This window comes from Dermacentor albipictus, chromosome 4 (genome assembly GCF_038994185.2).
Source record: "Dermacentor albipictus isolate Rhodes 1998 colony chromosome 4, USDA_Dalb.pri_finalv2, whole genome shotgun sequence".
Lineage (NCBI taxonomy): Eukaryota > Metazoa > Arthropoda > Arachnida > Ixodida > Ixodidae > Dermacentor > Dermacentor albipictus.
Window position 1 is genome coordinate 137,256,289 of NC_091824.1, and position 15,788 is coordinate 137,272,076.

The 15,788-nt window shown below is 47.5% G+C and overlaps 1 protein-coding gene across 4 annotated transcripts in view; it reads left to right on the forward strand.

The window, feature by feature from the left end:
• The window catches only part of LOC139059338 (POU domain protein 2-like), a 582,494-nt gene that overhangs the window by 342,707 nt on the left and 223,999 nt on the right, over nucleotides 1–15,788 (forward strand). Inside the window, exon 1 of one of the 4 annotated variants that reach the window (XM_070537614.1) lies at nucleotides 4,827–4,912. The exons of the other annotated variants lie outside the window; for them this stretch is intronic. The gene's annotated coding sequence lies outside the window, so the exon portion shown is untranslated. Of the gene's footprint in view, nucleotides 1–4,826; nucleotides 4,913–15,788 lie in introns of those variants that run through there. 4 annotated transcript variants of the gene reach the window in all.

Here is a 15,788-nt window from a genome sequence, read left to right on the forward strand (position 1 = left end):
AGATAGCGAGGGCTATCCGGAGTTTGCGTATAGCTTAAAGGCCAACCTAGTCGAGTGGCTTAAAAGCGCGGAAGCGTACGACAGCAGAGACATGATCATTGAATGCATGTGTCTAGAGCAGTTTTACAAAACCATCCCCCAAGCTGTGAAACTGTGGGTGCAAGACAGAGGTAATGTAAACACTGTGGAAAGGGCGGCTGAATTAGCCGAAGAGTACGCAACCCGTAGAAAATTGAACGCCGAGGAGGGAAACTGGGACGGTCGAAATGGACCGCGGAAACCATTTCCGTTCAAAAAGGGTGCGCAAACTAGACGATCCGAGCCTATAGACATGGCGGAAAAGCCCGCAGAAAAGAGCGAGGAGAAACTTAACGGAGAAACCGCACAAAAAGAACAGAAAAGAAAATTCGAATCTGTTAGCCCAATTCGCTGTTACAAATGCCACAAACTGGGACATATAGCTGTAAACTGCGAGAAGTCTAGCGTAGTTTTTTCCTACGTGGAGGAAAAGGATGAGAATATGGAACTTTTAAGTCCATATCTCCACGACCTGCAAGTTAATGGAAAACCATGCCGAGTGCTAAGAGACAGTGCCGCCACGCTGGACATTGTCCATCCGTCTTACGTGATGGTAGATGACTTCACCGGAGAAGTAGCATGGATAAAACAGGTTGTAGAAGAACACAGCGTGTGTCTGCCCATGGCCAAAGTCAAAATCAGTGGACCATTCGGGGAGCTAGAGACTGAGGCTGCAGTTTCCAAATTTTTGTCACTGCAGTATCCCTACATCTTTTCGAATCGTTCGAATCAGTTACTGCGTGACAGAGGGCTCAAACTGGGAGAGGGCATAGTACAGGCATTGACCAGAGGCCAAGCTCGTAAGATCGCGGCGCTTTCGGCTGAAAATGCTCAAGCTCCTCCAGCTGAAGCAGAAAAGGGGATAGCTTCAATACCCGAATCCGAGCTAGGCCCGAGGGACAAAAGAACAGTTGAGGAGAGCCTGCCAGTTGACCAGCTCAATGAGAGCGTAGCACTAGAGTGTCAGAGTTCTAGCCTACAGGAAGAGCAAGCAGACGCGCTCACAAGCGAGACAGGGTCGTTATTATCACCGGCCTCAAAGAACTTTGATCAACTCTTACGCGTGGGTAGAGAGTCACTGGCAGCTGAGCAAAAGAATGATGAGAGCTTAGCTAAATTACCTGACACAGCTAAAGAAGGCATTGCTAGGCGCAACGTAACGATACATGAGAGAGGAGGATTGTTGTATCGGCATTACAGAGATCGAAAGGGTAGGATTTTAGATCAGTTAGTCATACCTACTAAGTATAGGGAGGACCTTTTGAGTCTTTGTCATGGAAATGGGTGGTCCGGCCACCTAGGCATAAACAAATCAAAGGAAAGATTGCTTATGGAATACTACTGGCCTGGCTGTTTCAAAGATGTAGAAAACTTTGTAAGATCATGCGACGCCTGCCAGCGTTCTGGTAAACCAGGGGAGACTTGGAAAGCTCCACTGAAGGTAGTGCCCTTAATAACAGAGCCTTTCAGACGACTTGTAATAGACACGGTGGGGCCTCTTCCAAAAACAAAATCAGGCTACAGGTACTTGTTTACCATGCTGTGTCCGGCTACCAAGTTTCCAGAAGCAATCCCTTTGAAAGAGCTCAGCTCCACCGAAGTAGTAGACGCGCTTTTGACAGTGTTTGCACGAGTTGGGTTTCCAGCCGAAATTCAGGCAGATCAAGGGTCAGTATTCACGAGCGCACTGACTTCTACATTCTTGCAAAAGTGCGGGGTAAAGTTAATACACAGTTCTGTCTATCACCCTCAGTCAAACAGTGTAGAGAGGTGGCATTCGGTGCTTAAGCGAGTTTTGCGTGCGCTCTCTGACGAGCACAAGGAGGACTGGGAGAACTGTCTGCCGGCAACTTTGTTTGCTTTGCGAACGGTTCCACATGAGGCGACAGGGTTCTCACCAGCAGAACTAGTGTATGGGAGGACACTCCGGTCTCCACTGAGAATGTTAAGATAGATGTGGGAGGAAAGAGGGGAGAGTCCAACAGTGGTTGAATACGTGCTAAATTTACTGGAACGGCTAAGCGCAACCCAAGAACTAGTCGGAAAGAACATGGCAATAGCTCAAAAGAACGCCAAAGTCTATTACGACAAGAATGCGAGGCTTCGTACGTTCAAAGTCGACTTAACGATGAAAGCGGAAAAGTGTAGGTTTGGTTGTTCGCAGGTTACTTATCTGGGCCATGTTGTCGGTCAGGACATGAGACGGCCGGCTGAGCTGAACATAGCTACGATTGGAGAATTTTCTCAGCCGCGCCCGAAAACGGACCTTCGTTCATTTCTGGGACTTGTGGGGTACTATCAATGGTACATTCCGAATTACTCGCAATTGGCAAGTCCATTAACAGACGCCCTCCGAAAGGGAGCACCGAGTAACGTACACTGGGATAAGGACAAAGAGAACGCTTTCCAAAGTTTGAAAACGCTATTGGTTTCTCGCCCTGTGCTTCGCGCGCCAGACTACACAAAGGAATTCATAGTTCAATGCGACGCAAGCGACAGAGGTATGGGCGTGGTACTTAGTCAAGTCGGCGACGATAACGAGGAGCATCCTATCCTCTACGCCAGCCGTAAACTAAATGTAAGAGAGGAAGCCTACAGCGCTTCAGAGAAGGAATGCGCTTGTTTGGTTTGGGCCGCCCAGAAGTTGTCGTGTTACTTGTACGGAGCGAAGTTCATCTTCGAGACCGACCACTGTCCTCTGACGTGGCTCAATCAAATGTCACACAAAAACGGCCGCTTGCTCCGATGGAGCCTCACTCTCCAAGAGTACAACTTCTCCGTTAGATATAAGAAGGGAAAGTTGCATAGCAATGCGGATGGTTTGAGCAGGCTAATTTGAATTCTGCGTTTGAGGGTCCCGCCTAAATTTTAGGGTTACTAGTGTTAACTTTTATTAAGCGAAGAAGATCCCCTCTCATTTAGCAGGATTCCCTCCATGATTGCTGGATGTGTCAGCAGGAATTTGCTTCAGAAATTGGCATAGCGAAATGTAGCATTTTTTTTGTTTCTGCACTTATGTTGTTGTTGTTTTTTTGAAGCCTAGCGAGTCTAAAGTGAGAGCCAATGCGCGTCATCTCGGCGCAGAGCCGTGTTGTGGGGTTCATTTTGCAGTTGCCTGTCCTTGTTGGATGTTTTGGGGCGGTGACATCAATGCACAAGTGGTCGCTGCGAGCCAAGACATCAATCCCCCCCTGACCAGCAGCCGTTCTCTTCCTGCCTAGCGGTTGTCAGCGCTAGACAGTCGAGACTTTCCGGGCCATGGAGGCGCTGTTAAGAATGGCGAGCTGCGAAACAAGATTGCCACACAGTTACGACAGGGCGACACGACGCGCACCTCTCCCTCTCCGTCGCTGCAGCTGGGAGGCGTTCGAGGAAGCGGCCTTTGCGCTGGAATCCGCCACGTTTCTCCAGCCCCTTCGACATTGTGACGGAACTAGTTCGGTGCGTGAACAATGATTCCGGAGTTCCCCAACGCGGAGCTGATTTGACACGCATGGACAAGCTGCCGCGGGAACTACGTATTTTTGTGCTTCTCACGCTTCGGAGTGGCGCAGAACAACGAGCGACCCTCGATCGGCTCCGATAGTTCCCGGAACGGCACCCCGCGCGGTTGCCTCTGTGTATAGAGCGCGGTTGCCTTTGTGTACGTAAACTGATCTGCAGTGCAGCGGCGAGTTGTTGATGAGTAAACGAACAGTCGCCGCGTCGTATGACCGGCGGATCGAGTGTATAAAAACTGTGGTTGTGCGAATGCTGAGGACACTTCTCTTGAGCAGTCATGTTAGACTGAGTCACTTCTCTCATGCAGTCATGTTGGACTGATACTCTTTTTCTCAAGCAGTCATGTTAGACTGAGTTAATTTCTGTAAATAAACCCCTTTTCCTCGTTCTCGATGAGAAGCAGTTCTTCACTTCATCAACGATCTCAGCGTAAATAAGTTGGACGACTGCCTGGGCCAGCTACCTTCGAATTCATGCCGTACTCCAATCTTGGCAAAGGACCACGGACGATGGGATTGAGCCCCCAATCCTGACACCCGACAGCTTGTTCTGCGATTCGCAACCGTGGCGCGCTGTCTCATTGTGAATTCTTTATGCGGGGGCACTTGGAGACGTCGCATGCTTCTCCGGAATTTTCTATATGCAGACGGGAGCAGGGCTGCCGCAGCTGTTGTGTGAATGCGTGCTCTGTGCGTGTAAGTACAAAGACGACGGCGACCTGTGCGCGCAATATGTGCTGCATCGCTCACGGCTGCGCTGCTGGGAGCCTTCTGCATGTGTCGCATCTGTGAGTGCTTAAGCAGGTGCTGTTGCATACATATATGTGTGTGTGTGTTTTGTGGTGTATGTGCACGTCGTGCTTCGCTATTCCTCCCGGGGAAAGAAAAGAAAGCAGACGAAATGACTCTCGAAGTGTGAAACAGAAGGTGATTCAACTGGTTAAGTTTTGGATCGTGAACTAACTGCTTGCGTGTGCAAGAACGGCACGCAGTTCTGGAACACCCAGCAGTATGCATTCGTTCGCAGGGAGTTTTAGCTTTTGCGTGCGCAAAGTTAGGGGCCCTAAACCGCCGGACTTATAAAAGAGCCCCAAAGGAGTACAAAAAAACCCAAGCTTGCGCAAATTGTCTTTTGCGTACTTCTTCATCGTTCTACCTCCCTCTGAAGTTGGTAGCTGTTTGGAAACGTATAAAACGCACGTGTAACTGATGATATTTTTTTTATCTCTCTCTTTATCCTATCGCAGGTAAGCCGAATCGAGGTGCATGGATATGCCGGGAGCCCTTGGCTTGTGGTGTTCTGGATTTGGATTTGTCAGTCTTGTAGCCGCTCGGTAAGCCTGGCGTAAAGCCCTGATATATGGCGACGCTTCGGGTGGACTGTCGTGCAGCGTCCGATAATTGTTACTGTAGCGCGATTATTTACTGTCCTTCTGCGCGTTATTGCGCGGTGCATCAGTCGTCCAACAAGTGAAATTGCGTCGTATCCTCCCGGCAACCGCTGTTGCTCGCAGTACAACCAGGTGTGCCGAAGTAACGCCGATTACGCACTCGATTCCTATTGCTTGCGTACTTTAGATTTGTGAACGTGTTCACTTTCTATTCCAAGAAAGAAAAAGGGTTTGTGATAGTTGAGTGGGAGAGTGGCTTGACCGGACGAACTATATGACTGCAATGTGCTGATAAAATAGAATATTAGGGAAAGAAAAACGTTAAGCACACTTGATCGTTTTCATAAAGGGGTGAGTTTGTTATGAACCATTTTTAAGAAAAACGTTAAGCACACTTGATCGTTTTCTTAAAGGGGTGAGTGTGTTATAAACCATTTTTAATTTACTAAGATGCAAATAAAAAATGGATAACGACAGGAAACGCTTAATGTCAAAGCCCAGAGCAAATATCGCATTAGTGTGCGCTTGCTAAGCGGACATCATGTGCTAACAGACGCCCACGCACAAAGAAGGGCAGGCGAAGTGTATTTGTACGTTTGTTCGCGCTTAGCGTTTATGAAACAACGTTTCGGCAACTATCCAAAGATGAAATTCTTAAGAGCGTGTTCACTGCTGCGAGCGCTCTTAAAGCGCGCAGGAAGCTGTATTTCGTCGCACATTTCGGAAGGGCGGGCGAGTCGTTCCATTAATATATTGAGGAGGCTGACTTCGCAGTCTTCGCTTAAACCTCGGCGGACATTGACGTGATCCTCACATATGCTTACCGCTCTCCGTTCAAGGCTGGACACTCGCGATGTAGGTGACGCGTGTCATTGCGCGTGTGCAAGTGGCCTGGTGCATTCTTCATGGGTGAGTTGGGGTCAGCTGGCACCGAGGGCGATCTCGCTTAGTAGCGCAATAGTATTTATGAATTCATTTCGGTTTTTTGCCGCAAGAGCAAGCTTTTGTCTGTGTGTCGCACACGGATGCAACGGAAGTTAAGTCATCGCCCGACATGGCAACACAACACCTGGCCGGCCGCTTCTGACCGCGCAGGTAGCCGTTTCTAACCCTTCTGCCCCTTCACGGCAAGTGAATGGGTTTGTAGACTTTCGCTATATAAGCTTTATCGCACCTTGCCAGTGAAGTTAGGTTGCTTCCTTGGCGGTCTTCCTGAGTTTGGCTCTCGATACCGAGGGATGAAGGCTTAGCATATGGTGACCCACATGCAACTCGCAATGTCACTGCGAAATCTGTCAATCTGTGGCGCAATCTGTCACCGCTACGGCAAAACACACAGTGGAAAATGTCGCGCGGTGATGGCGCCACCGTTCCGTTGCAGAGAAATCGGCGTCTTTGGAGCCGGACACGCATTTGCCATTATCTCGGATTATGGTTGTTTGAAGTAGCGTACGCCAAGATTTGCGCTCCCTTCACTCATCTTTCAGAGCTCTGGCTCGTCAAGTCAGTTTTATAATGTTTCGTTATTCTTCAACACATCATACATGCGTGAACTTTTCTTGACTAAACTTCACTTTATGCTTCACTGACGTGTGTGATAATCTTACGTAACTCCGCCGTGAGTGATAGCTGCATTGGCGCCAAAAAATTCGACGGTACTCGCTGCTTCTGCCGTACCCTACTTTAGTTGAGTAAACAAATAGTCCTATCTTTCTCTTCCTCTCCAGTGTATAAAATGTTTTGTGACAGTAGCAAGACGCAACGGCTACTGTTGCCTCTAACAAAAAGCATATGTGGCATACTCTTCCTTTGACACTTTAATAGTATGCCGTCTGTTACATCGCTTCATTTCGGGCTCTGTTCGGGCTTCATTTCGGGCTACACCGCGTACATAACCAAGAAATACCAGATACCTGGCTTGATGCTTCACATTCTCGCGCAGTGGTATTCGTTTCTGTCTTTGTGCACGTGACGAGAAATTTAGTTTCAATGATTGGCCTTCGGGAAGTCCACGAACAGATAGCCTCTGTAAAATAGTCGCGCTTCGAGAGAGTTCTCCGGAACAATGGCATTGCGCTCGCGCACTGTGACGCACTCAGCATATACGGCCGCATAAACGCATCGAAGCACATGCATACGTGGAGAGGCGCGCGCACTGCTGCTTGCATGCGGAGTTGTGCCCCTTTTGTTTACGCGTCGTTCGCGGGTTATCCGTCTTTCGCTCCTGCGTGTCACATTCGCCCTTGAGTCGAACCAGTGCTCTCTCTCTCTCTCTCTCTCTCTTCTTTTTTTTTTTATCTCGGCACCTAATGCGCGCCACCGTGCGGCTTTCCTCGTTGGGGCTAATGTTCCTGCCGATGACTCGGGCAGCCCCTTAGGTGGCTCGGACGAGGGCCTGGAAATAAAGCATCGTGGCGGCTTCTCTGTCACCCGCCCTTCTCTGGCGCGTGCAGTAGTACACACTAGAGTGTGACTCTGATGTCGGACGCTCGTCGCCGGGACCTCGCTGTCACTTTGATGTGGCTGCGCTCTCCCTTTCGCTCTCGGACGACGACGGGGCCGGTTCCGAGACACGGGGTCAAGCGCGCGCGAACAGCCTGTCCTGACGTTTATGGGGCCGTGATAAAGGACCGAAAACGCTCGGCGCTGAAAGCCACGCCGGCCGGCCGCCGCCTGTGTGGCGCGAACGCGACGCGCTCGTCCTCCCCTTCCGCCTCCTTCTCGCGAGTGCAGTGAGCCTGGAGCCAGACAAGCGCCTACGAGCCTGCCCCCGGTGTGAAAGTAGGCCTCTAAAGGTCCATCACGGTGGTGTTAATGCGCTATGCCGAGTCCCATTTGGGAGGGGTTCCGTGGAACAGGTTTCTGCCGTTGTCTGCGCTTCCTTGCCGTCCTCCGGTGCCTGTACGTTGTCTCTCTCTATTCTGTCTGTCTCTCTCTCTCCTTATACTTCTGAGTCGTCTTATCGGCTGTTCGTGCTTCGATTCGCCCGGACCCCCTTTCCCGGCTGCGCTTTCGCGTACAACGGTGTTTCTTTTGTGGGCGTGATTAATTACGAGCTTGCTTTTTCCCCCATGGTTCACTGAAGGAGGTATGTTCTGTCTCTTCATCTTTTTCTCCTTTTGGTTCGCTTAGGGCGAACCAATTCTTTTATTTCTCGATTTGTTCTGCTCAGTTGCCACTGGCATTGTTTCTGTGGCTTCGTGCGCGGCGGTTTGCTTCCGTTGGCTGCGAGTTCACTCTGCTCTTGCTTTCGCTACCCGGCCGAGACGGGAAGATCCGACTTTTATGAGTGAGGAGGAAGCGGCTCCTCTCTGCTCGCCCCCGCAGTTTGATGTGGTCGTAAAGCGCGCGCTCATGGACTCTAGCGCGCAATTGGATTGCTCGAAGCGAAAGGATTGCTTCAGTAGGTGCCTCAGGCGCACACTGTCGCTTCTTTTGTGATTCGGCCGCGTTTACCTGCTTGCTTCCGTGTGCGCTCTCTCTTCTTTTTTTGCATAGGCCGTTTGTATAGCAAGAAAAGGCACCGTTGCTCGGTTTCTTTTCAACTGTTTCCCTGCACCACATTCCCTCTGGTCCCGTTCTCTATCAAACGCTTTATCGTTCTCTCCCATCTTCCGGCTTTTAGTAGCAAATTAGCTAATCACTGAGTTCTGCCGCTGTTATTCGGTTGGGCTAAAACCGCCTGAAGTTCTGCGGTCAACCTAAGTACGATCATATCCCCAAGGTGACGCTTCCTTGTTTGTGTTTTGTCAACACGTTAGCCTTAGTCATTAGTGAGCATAGCAGTAGCGACAGAATTGGTGATAGTGTCCGATTGTCTACGTAGTCTCAATCATCGATGTCTGCTTTGTAATTACGCCTCAATTTTTCCGCTCTACCTGAATACTTTGTAAAGGAATCCGTTATTCGTAAGGTAAAGTGTTGAAATCTTACCTAAGCTTTCCTGTGTGCTTCATCTGTGTTTCTTTCACGCTTCGTGTCAACAACAACGGTTCTTAAAACTCACTATCGGTAGTTGCCTGGCTACTGCTTTCGGTGTGCTTTGCGGCATAGTATTTCCTACAATATACTAGAAGGGAGCCTTGCGCTGCAATTGTTGAGCCACCATGGAAATGATGGGAAGTTCATGGATTTGTCTCATATCCGTGCTTGTGGATTGAGACGTTTTTGTGAATTCGTTTGTTATGTTTTGTATGCCTTCATTGTCATACACTTCAGCGCAGTTTGTACTTTTCTAAGTGCAGAAGACGCTGCGAACACGCACAATGGCTACTAATTGCATGCAACGGTTCAGCTTGTCGAGGTGGCTAAATCGAAGCGCGCCAGACGTCTCAATTCACCTACTTGCCCGCGATAAATTCATAAGGGCGCTATATGTCGCTTGTTGACGCATGGCGTCCGTGGCGTAATGGCTTCTGTATCGGGCGTCTGTGCTAGAGGTCCTGTGTTCGAATGCTGCGGTCGGACAATTTTAATAATATTTATTTCATTATTTATTACGGAGTACATCGTTGAAAACGACGAGTTTACTAGGTCACGAAGCCGCTTGAAGCCAGAAAGACGAGGTTTAGGCAAATCCACGTGCTTCCAATAATTTCCATGCTGGCTCAACCACTCACATTGCAGCTCCCGTAGACACTAGCGCCAGAGTTCCCGATAGTAGTTATTGTATCAACCTCTATGCTTTGCGGTACAGGTATGACACGGAAAATGAAATAATACAGGTTTGTTAAGACTAAATTATTGGGCTCTACGTGCCAAAACCACGTTCTCATTATGAGGCACGCCGTAGTGGAGGAACCAGGAAATTTGGACCACCTGGTGCTCTTTAACGTCCACTTAAATTGATATGCATGGGGGTTTTCGCATTTCGCCTCCATCGAAATAAGGCCGCCGTGGCCGCGATTTGATCTTACCACCTCGTGCTCAGCAGTCCAACACCATATATTGCCACTAAGCAATCACGGGGGGCAATACAGGTTTGTATATGTTGGTATTGTATTATTAAACACCAATTCCCAACGATACAGGAACAGATAAAGCGTAGAAACGGACGTAGCTCTTCGCCCGCACCTCTCCTTTCTCAGTCCCTGCATTGTCGTACGCTGGTCTGCAAGAATAATGTTTTTTTTTTTAATTGTAGCTCCAGCGCATTGTTACATTATGAATGACGCGAAGCTTGCTTTAGTTAGTCAGGTAGCAGCAGTATACTAGATGACATGCGCACAGGCCTCGTCGCCCATAGCAGCTAAATTTCTGTTTAATGAAGGCGCTGTGTAATGTCTGTCAGTATAATTATAGTTGATGAGAGGTGTGTGCGCAGCGAAGTCTGAAAGTGATGTAAATGCATTTAAGGTTTCTTCCAGCCTGGGTCACAGTGGCGCACACTTCCGTACCAATTCTAGAATGTTCGGCAAGATGACACCCGCATAGTGGGGGTGGGGAAGAGACAAAGAAAGCTTCCCTTGTAAAAAAACAAAAAAAAACATACAGTGTGCTTCAGCGCACACTTTCAAACTTTTTTAAAGGTTGCCTGTGGCAGATATCTCAATTCTAGTTTATGAGCCGGTCTGCTCAAAGCAGTGGACACTATTTGCTCAAAAGAATTGAAATTTAAAATCGACTCATTAACAAGAATGCACTAAAAAACTTTCAGCTAGCTATATTATGACCCGTATTCCAATTTACAAATTCTAGCAGTGGACTTTGCAAGGCGGATCCAGTTGGAGCGAATTCTCAGGACGACACCAGTTTCGAGGTGTAAATTCCTGGACTTTGCAGGAAAATGCATTGGCGCTCCAGTTACTTCTGTGCTTCAGTGCATGAAATGCCGTTTTGTTAACAAATTAACTGGAACGCCAATGCATTTCTCCGCAATGTTCGGGAATTGATATCTTGAAACTGGTGTCATCTTGAAAATTCGACTTGAAAGTTCCAAGTGATCGCCTTGCGAACTCTAGAGTATAGAATTTGTAAATTGTAATATGGGCCATAATGTAATTAGTCAAAAACTTAATTAGCGACTTTTTATTACTTAGTCGATTTTGGATCTCAATTTTTCGTGCAAGTATTGTCCGCCGCTTCGAGTTGACCAGCTCGTGAACTGGAATTGTGATATCTGCCACAGACAACTTTTAAAGATTTTTTAAGGTGTTCGCTGAAACACCCTGTATATCCGCATTTGTTTGTTTACTCCTGATGTCAACGATATTACGACACGCATACTTGCGTCGCTAATGGTTATTCACTTCATTATATGCACAAATATGACCGAATAGTATGCGTAGAAGTTGAGCGTTTATGCATACAAACTTAATCGCAATCCTAGTGTAGCAGATGACTCTTTGTTTTTGCCCTGTCGCAATAAACAGCTGATAGGTAAAAAATGCTCCTGGCGCAGCAGTGTAGCTTAACTCGCGGAACTTGTATTTGTTCATCCTCGTCTTTTTTTTTTTTTTTGCTAGAAGAATGTTCACCTTCAGCCGTAAAGAAATAGTTTTTTTTTTTTTCATTCGTAGAATAATTCGTGGCACGGCTTCACACAACCCGCTAAAATCTGTACCTGAGACTCGAAGGATTCGTTGTTCGCAGGGAAAACATTTCCTGGTAAATGTTGCACGTCACGTTCTTTCCTTTGTTTGCAGAGCCGCTATCTTCTACGCGTTGGAATAGCCGACGTTCGGTTTCGCCTCACGCGATTGTTCTAGGCTGCGCCGATATCGCGGCCTTGGCCAGCCTATAGGCCAGTTGCGTGAGGCGAAACTGAATGTTGACTCTTTCAACGCGTACAGGATAGCGGCCCAGCGTGCCTCCTCACCGTTCGTCGATTCTTTCAGATTTCAGAGCGCATGCGGAATATCTGCTGGCTGGCAGACATTCCATGCGCCTGAAGAAAGGACTCAGAGGAGTAAAAGATAAGGGTTTGAAATGCACTTATAGTTGTGCGCACACATTAAGACTACGCCGCGTCTGTAAACGGGCGCGGAGACCTGTTTACTTAAGAACCGTAGCAATATTCGCGTTGCTTCGCCTCTGAAAACTGCCTTGTATTCAGTTGCTTTAATGCTGGCTGGATAACGTGCCTCTGGATGTCTTAACGGGGACGATGATACCACAAGTGTTCCTTAATTTACTTGCTCCGTGAGGAGTCCCAGATGGGCGTGTCACCGAGTCTTACGGGGAATGTGCACGACTTTGTTAATGCATTCCTATGAAAACGCAGCGCTGCAGTGGACGCATTCGAGGTAGAGCATTAAAAGGACGCTCAAGAGAAGCGCTAAATCACCTATAGCGGTAAATTATTATTTTAAAGCTGTATTTTCGTTAATTTCGGGGCAAGAGGTTGCTTACCAGGAAAGAAAATGAAGGCCAAACTTTTATTTATTGACCTTCTTTCCGAAACTCTAGTGTCGGTGCCTGAGTTTGGCGCCGCCAATTTCATGGTATTTTTCCCGTATTTTTGAGACGTGCCGGCTCATTAGAAGCTCTGGAAGGTTCCTGAGTTCAGTCAATCTGACTGATTTGAAATACAATGTAGTTAATCTTTAGCAGATAAAAAAAATTACCAGGCCCGAGCAGATGCCCTCAGATTACACGACATGACGGCGAGCTGCATAGTGCGTAACTTTCGTGGTGACTGTGGCGATGTCTGCCTTTTGTTATTACACCTTTTCGGCTTCTCAACCCTTCACTCACGGTAAGAGTGGCTTTCTTGGTGCTGCAGAAAGGTGATTCGCTAAGACGGCTTATCTCACTTTTCCATTCGGTACCCTTTTCAGCTGATAAACTTTAAGCAAAGTGCTAATAAGAGAGTGCGAAGACTTGGCCTGTGTGTTAAAAAATTAAATTATGGGGTTTTACGTGCCAAAACCACTTTCTGATTATGAGGCACGCCGTAGTGGGGGACTCCGGAAATTTCGACCACCTGGGGTTCTTTAACGTGCACCTAAATCTAAGTACATGGGTGTTTTCGCATTTCGCCCCCATCGAAATGCGGCCGCCGTGGCCGGGATTCGATCCCGCGACCTCGTGCTCAGCAGCCTAACACCATAGCCACTGAGCAACCACGGCGGGTGGCCTGTGTGTTTAACAACACATTTCAGTGTGCAAGGGAATTGCTATCATAGTTCCCATTTTTAACTCCTGATGCGCCTGCAGTGTTATAGTACGGCATTTTGCTACTTTACAAAAGCCCATGGAGGGGCTACTGCGCTTTTTGAGGTGCTCTAGCTCAAACGACCGCCTGTGGTTTACTTAACTATGAACATTTGTGCATGCGCGAGTTCGTGTCTATGAAATATTTATTGCGGTAGCACTTATGTGGATATCTCAAGCGAATTTTCGCCGTTGTCGTCGCCGTGGGGCTCCGCGTACATTTAGGTGTGTGTATGCTATAATACTTATCCATGCCGTACATCTGAGTTATATAGTTATACCATTCAATAACTAAAGTTGCTCATACTAGGTTTTACGTTCTTGACTGAATTATTCCTCGGGCATTTCAGAACGGCAGCCCGCAAACAAATCTCTTGAAACATTACATTTACAGCGCGTGCCTTCTATGTTAAATTTTGTCATACCGTTAATTATCAAACGCGCAAAACAATGTTAGAGCTCAAACCTGAACATGTAATTTTGCTGGCAAGGCTTTTTTACGGGTAGCGTATAGTGGCGCCTGTGCGATGTCATTACAAGCTCTACATGGCATGTTAAACCTTTTAAGGGTGGCATAAATTTTTGCGCACCTGCGTATGTCGCGTCCGCGTTAGCCGGACTCACGTGTAGTTAGAACACCGTCCAAAAAAGTTAAAGCCCAGTGCTATACATTGCTATCATTGCATTGCTATCATTGCAGTCAGTTATTCGGGCGAAACTGGCAATTATCTCGTCTCCTCCTCATCTTCGTCCCCCTTACCCTAATGCAGGGTAGTCAACAGGGCCCAGCCTGGTTAACCTCCTTGCCTTTCTTGTATTGCTTCTCTCTTCCTCTCTTGCGGACACAACCCCCCCCCAAACACACACACACACACACACACGCACACACACGCACACACGCGCGCACACACACACAAACACACACACACACACACACGACAAGTAGTGATCTAGGAGAAGAAAAACAAATTATGCACGGTTTCTCTGCGCCAACCACATTAGACCAAATTAGATATTTACTTGCACCAAGCTAGGCATTGCTAGGCCGTCATTTGGCCGGTTTCTAATCAAATCCTTTTCAATCACGATGTAGTTGTTAAACTGTTGTTTTATTGCACACATGGTACGCACAGTCATGCACATTGGGTTGCGTATATAATGTATACAGGGCTGCTCGGTGGGCACAGGAGGAAGATTAATGCCGACTTCCACAAAGACCGTTTTGCGTTTTCATCGGCTAGCATTGTTTCGCTGAAATTGGGGCGCCTTTCGCGCGCTTCGTTCATTTTACTTTGGAGGAGCCCCGGCGTGCGTTTCATGATTCTCCCACAAGATGGCAGCACCAGGAAGTTCGCTGAGCAGGGAGGCTCACCGCTCCAGCTTCGCGCGAAAAAAAGGACGGGGGTAAAAAGTACGAATTGTATTGTGCGCTCGGCGGCGGCGGCGGCGGCGGCGGCAGTGGCGCGGTCGTGACAAGCGTCCAGCTTGGCCAGCCTGGGTGCGATCGATGATTGGAGCGTTTCGCAGACGTTTTTGCGTGTCGTTAAGAGAGCTTTGAGTCGCATCGAAGCAGCAGTGTTAGTCATCTTATTACTACGTCTCATCTTCTATTTTCTCATGTCATTGTTGTTCCGAACTGATGTCTCTCACTGTCCAGTTAATCACTCGCTTCTCAGCTTCTCCGCGTTGACATCTTCGTTGTACGTCAGTTGTCACCAGCTCTTGCATGAAATGTATCGCGCGATCCTAGGCATCAGTCAGAAAACTCACAAAATTGTTTAGAAAAGCAATCGAAAGTAACATGGTTTCGCAGTTCTCGCGGCATTTTTTTTTTTTGATATCAACTAAAAACGACTGAAGTGACAGTTAGTCTGGGGGAAGAATAACGTAAATAAAGCATTGGCAATACGGTGAATCAGCCATTTCGATGCAGATGTGACGGTGTGTCAGAGTCCGGAATTGGAATATTCCAGAATGTATGCGCTCAGGGTACAATAATTTGTATCCAATCGGCAATTTGTTGATTGATTGATTGATTGATTGATTGATTGATTGATTGATTGATTGATTGATTGATTATCACACACCATTTAAATAACGTAAGAGAAACGGTAGGAACCTCGAAGATGAAAGAGGTGTGGCCGCAGGCATCGGAACTGTGTTTCTTACACAGCTAATCATGGAAAGAACAGGCCTAGCCTTCGCTCTTTCATCTTGATAGCTCGTAACTCCGTTGCGATGTATGTTAAGCGTTATCGAACGAAATTATAATCTTCCCTGAGAATACACCTTGAAATACGTATCATAAATGGCTGTGCACATAGCGCTGTCAGTGACGGAAAATAGTTTACAATTGTGAGAGACTGGGATATTTGGTGAAGGAATGACAGCTGCTGATACGTCTGTCGTTACACTAGGCAGAAATACGTCCTCTGCAGTTCGCTTCGATGACCGATAGCAAAATTAAAATAACGTCTTGTAAGCGAAATATGTATGGTCATTTGCTATTAATCATGAGTCCCTCTAATATCATAGCTGCAAGGTGTTGTGAAATTGTTATTTACTTTTTCGGCTATTTTGTGCCGATCTGATATTTCAAGTTGTGCTTACCAGTTGTGTATACCAGTTGTGCTTTATTTTTAATCGGTCAGTAGCATAAGTGTGG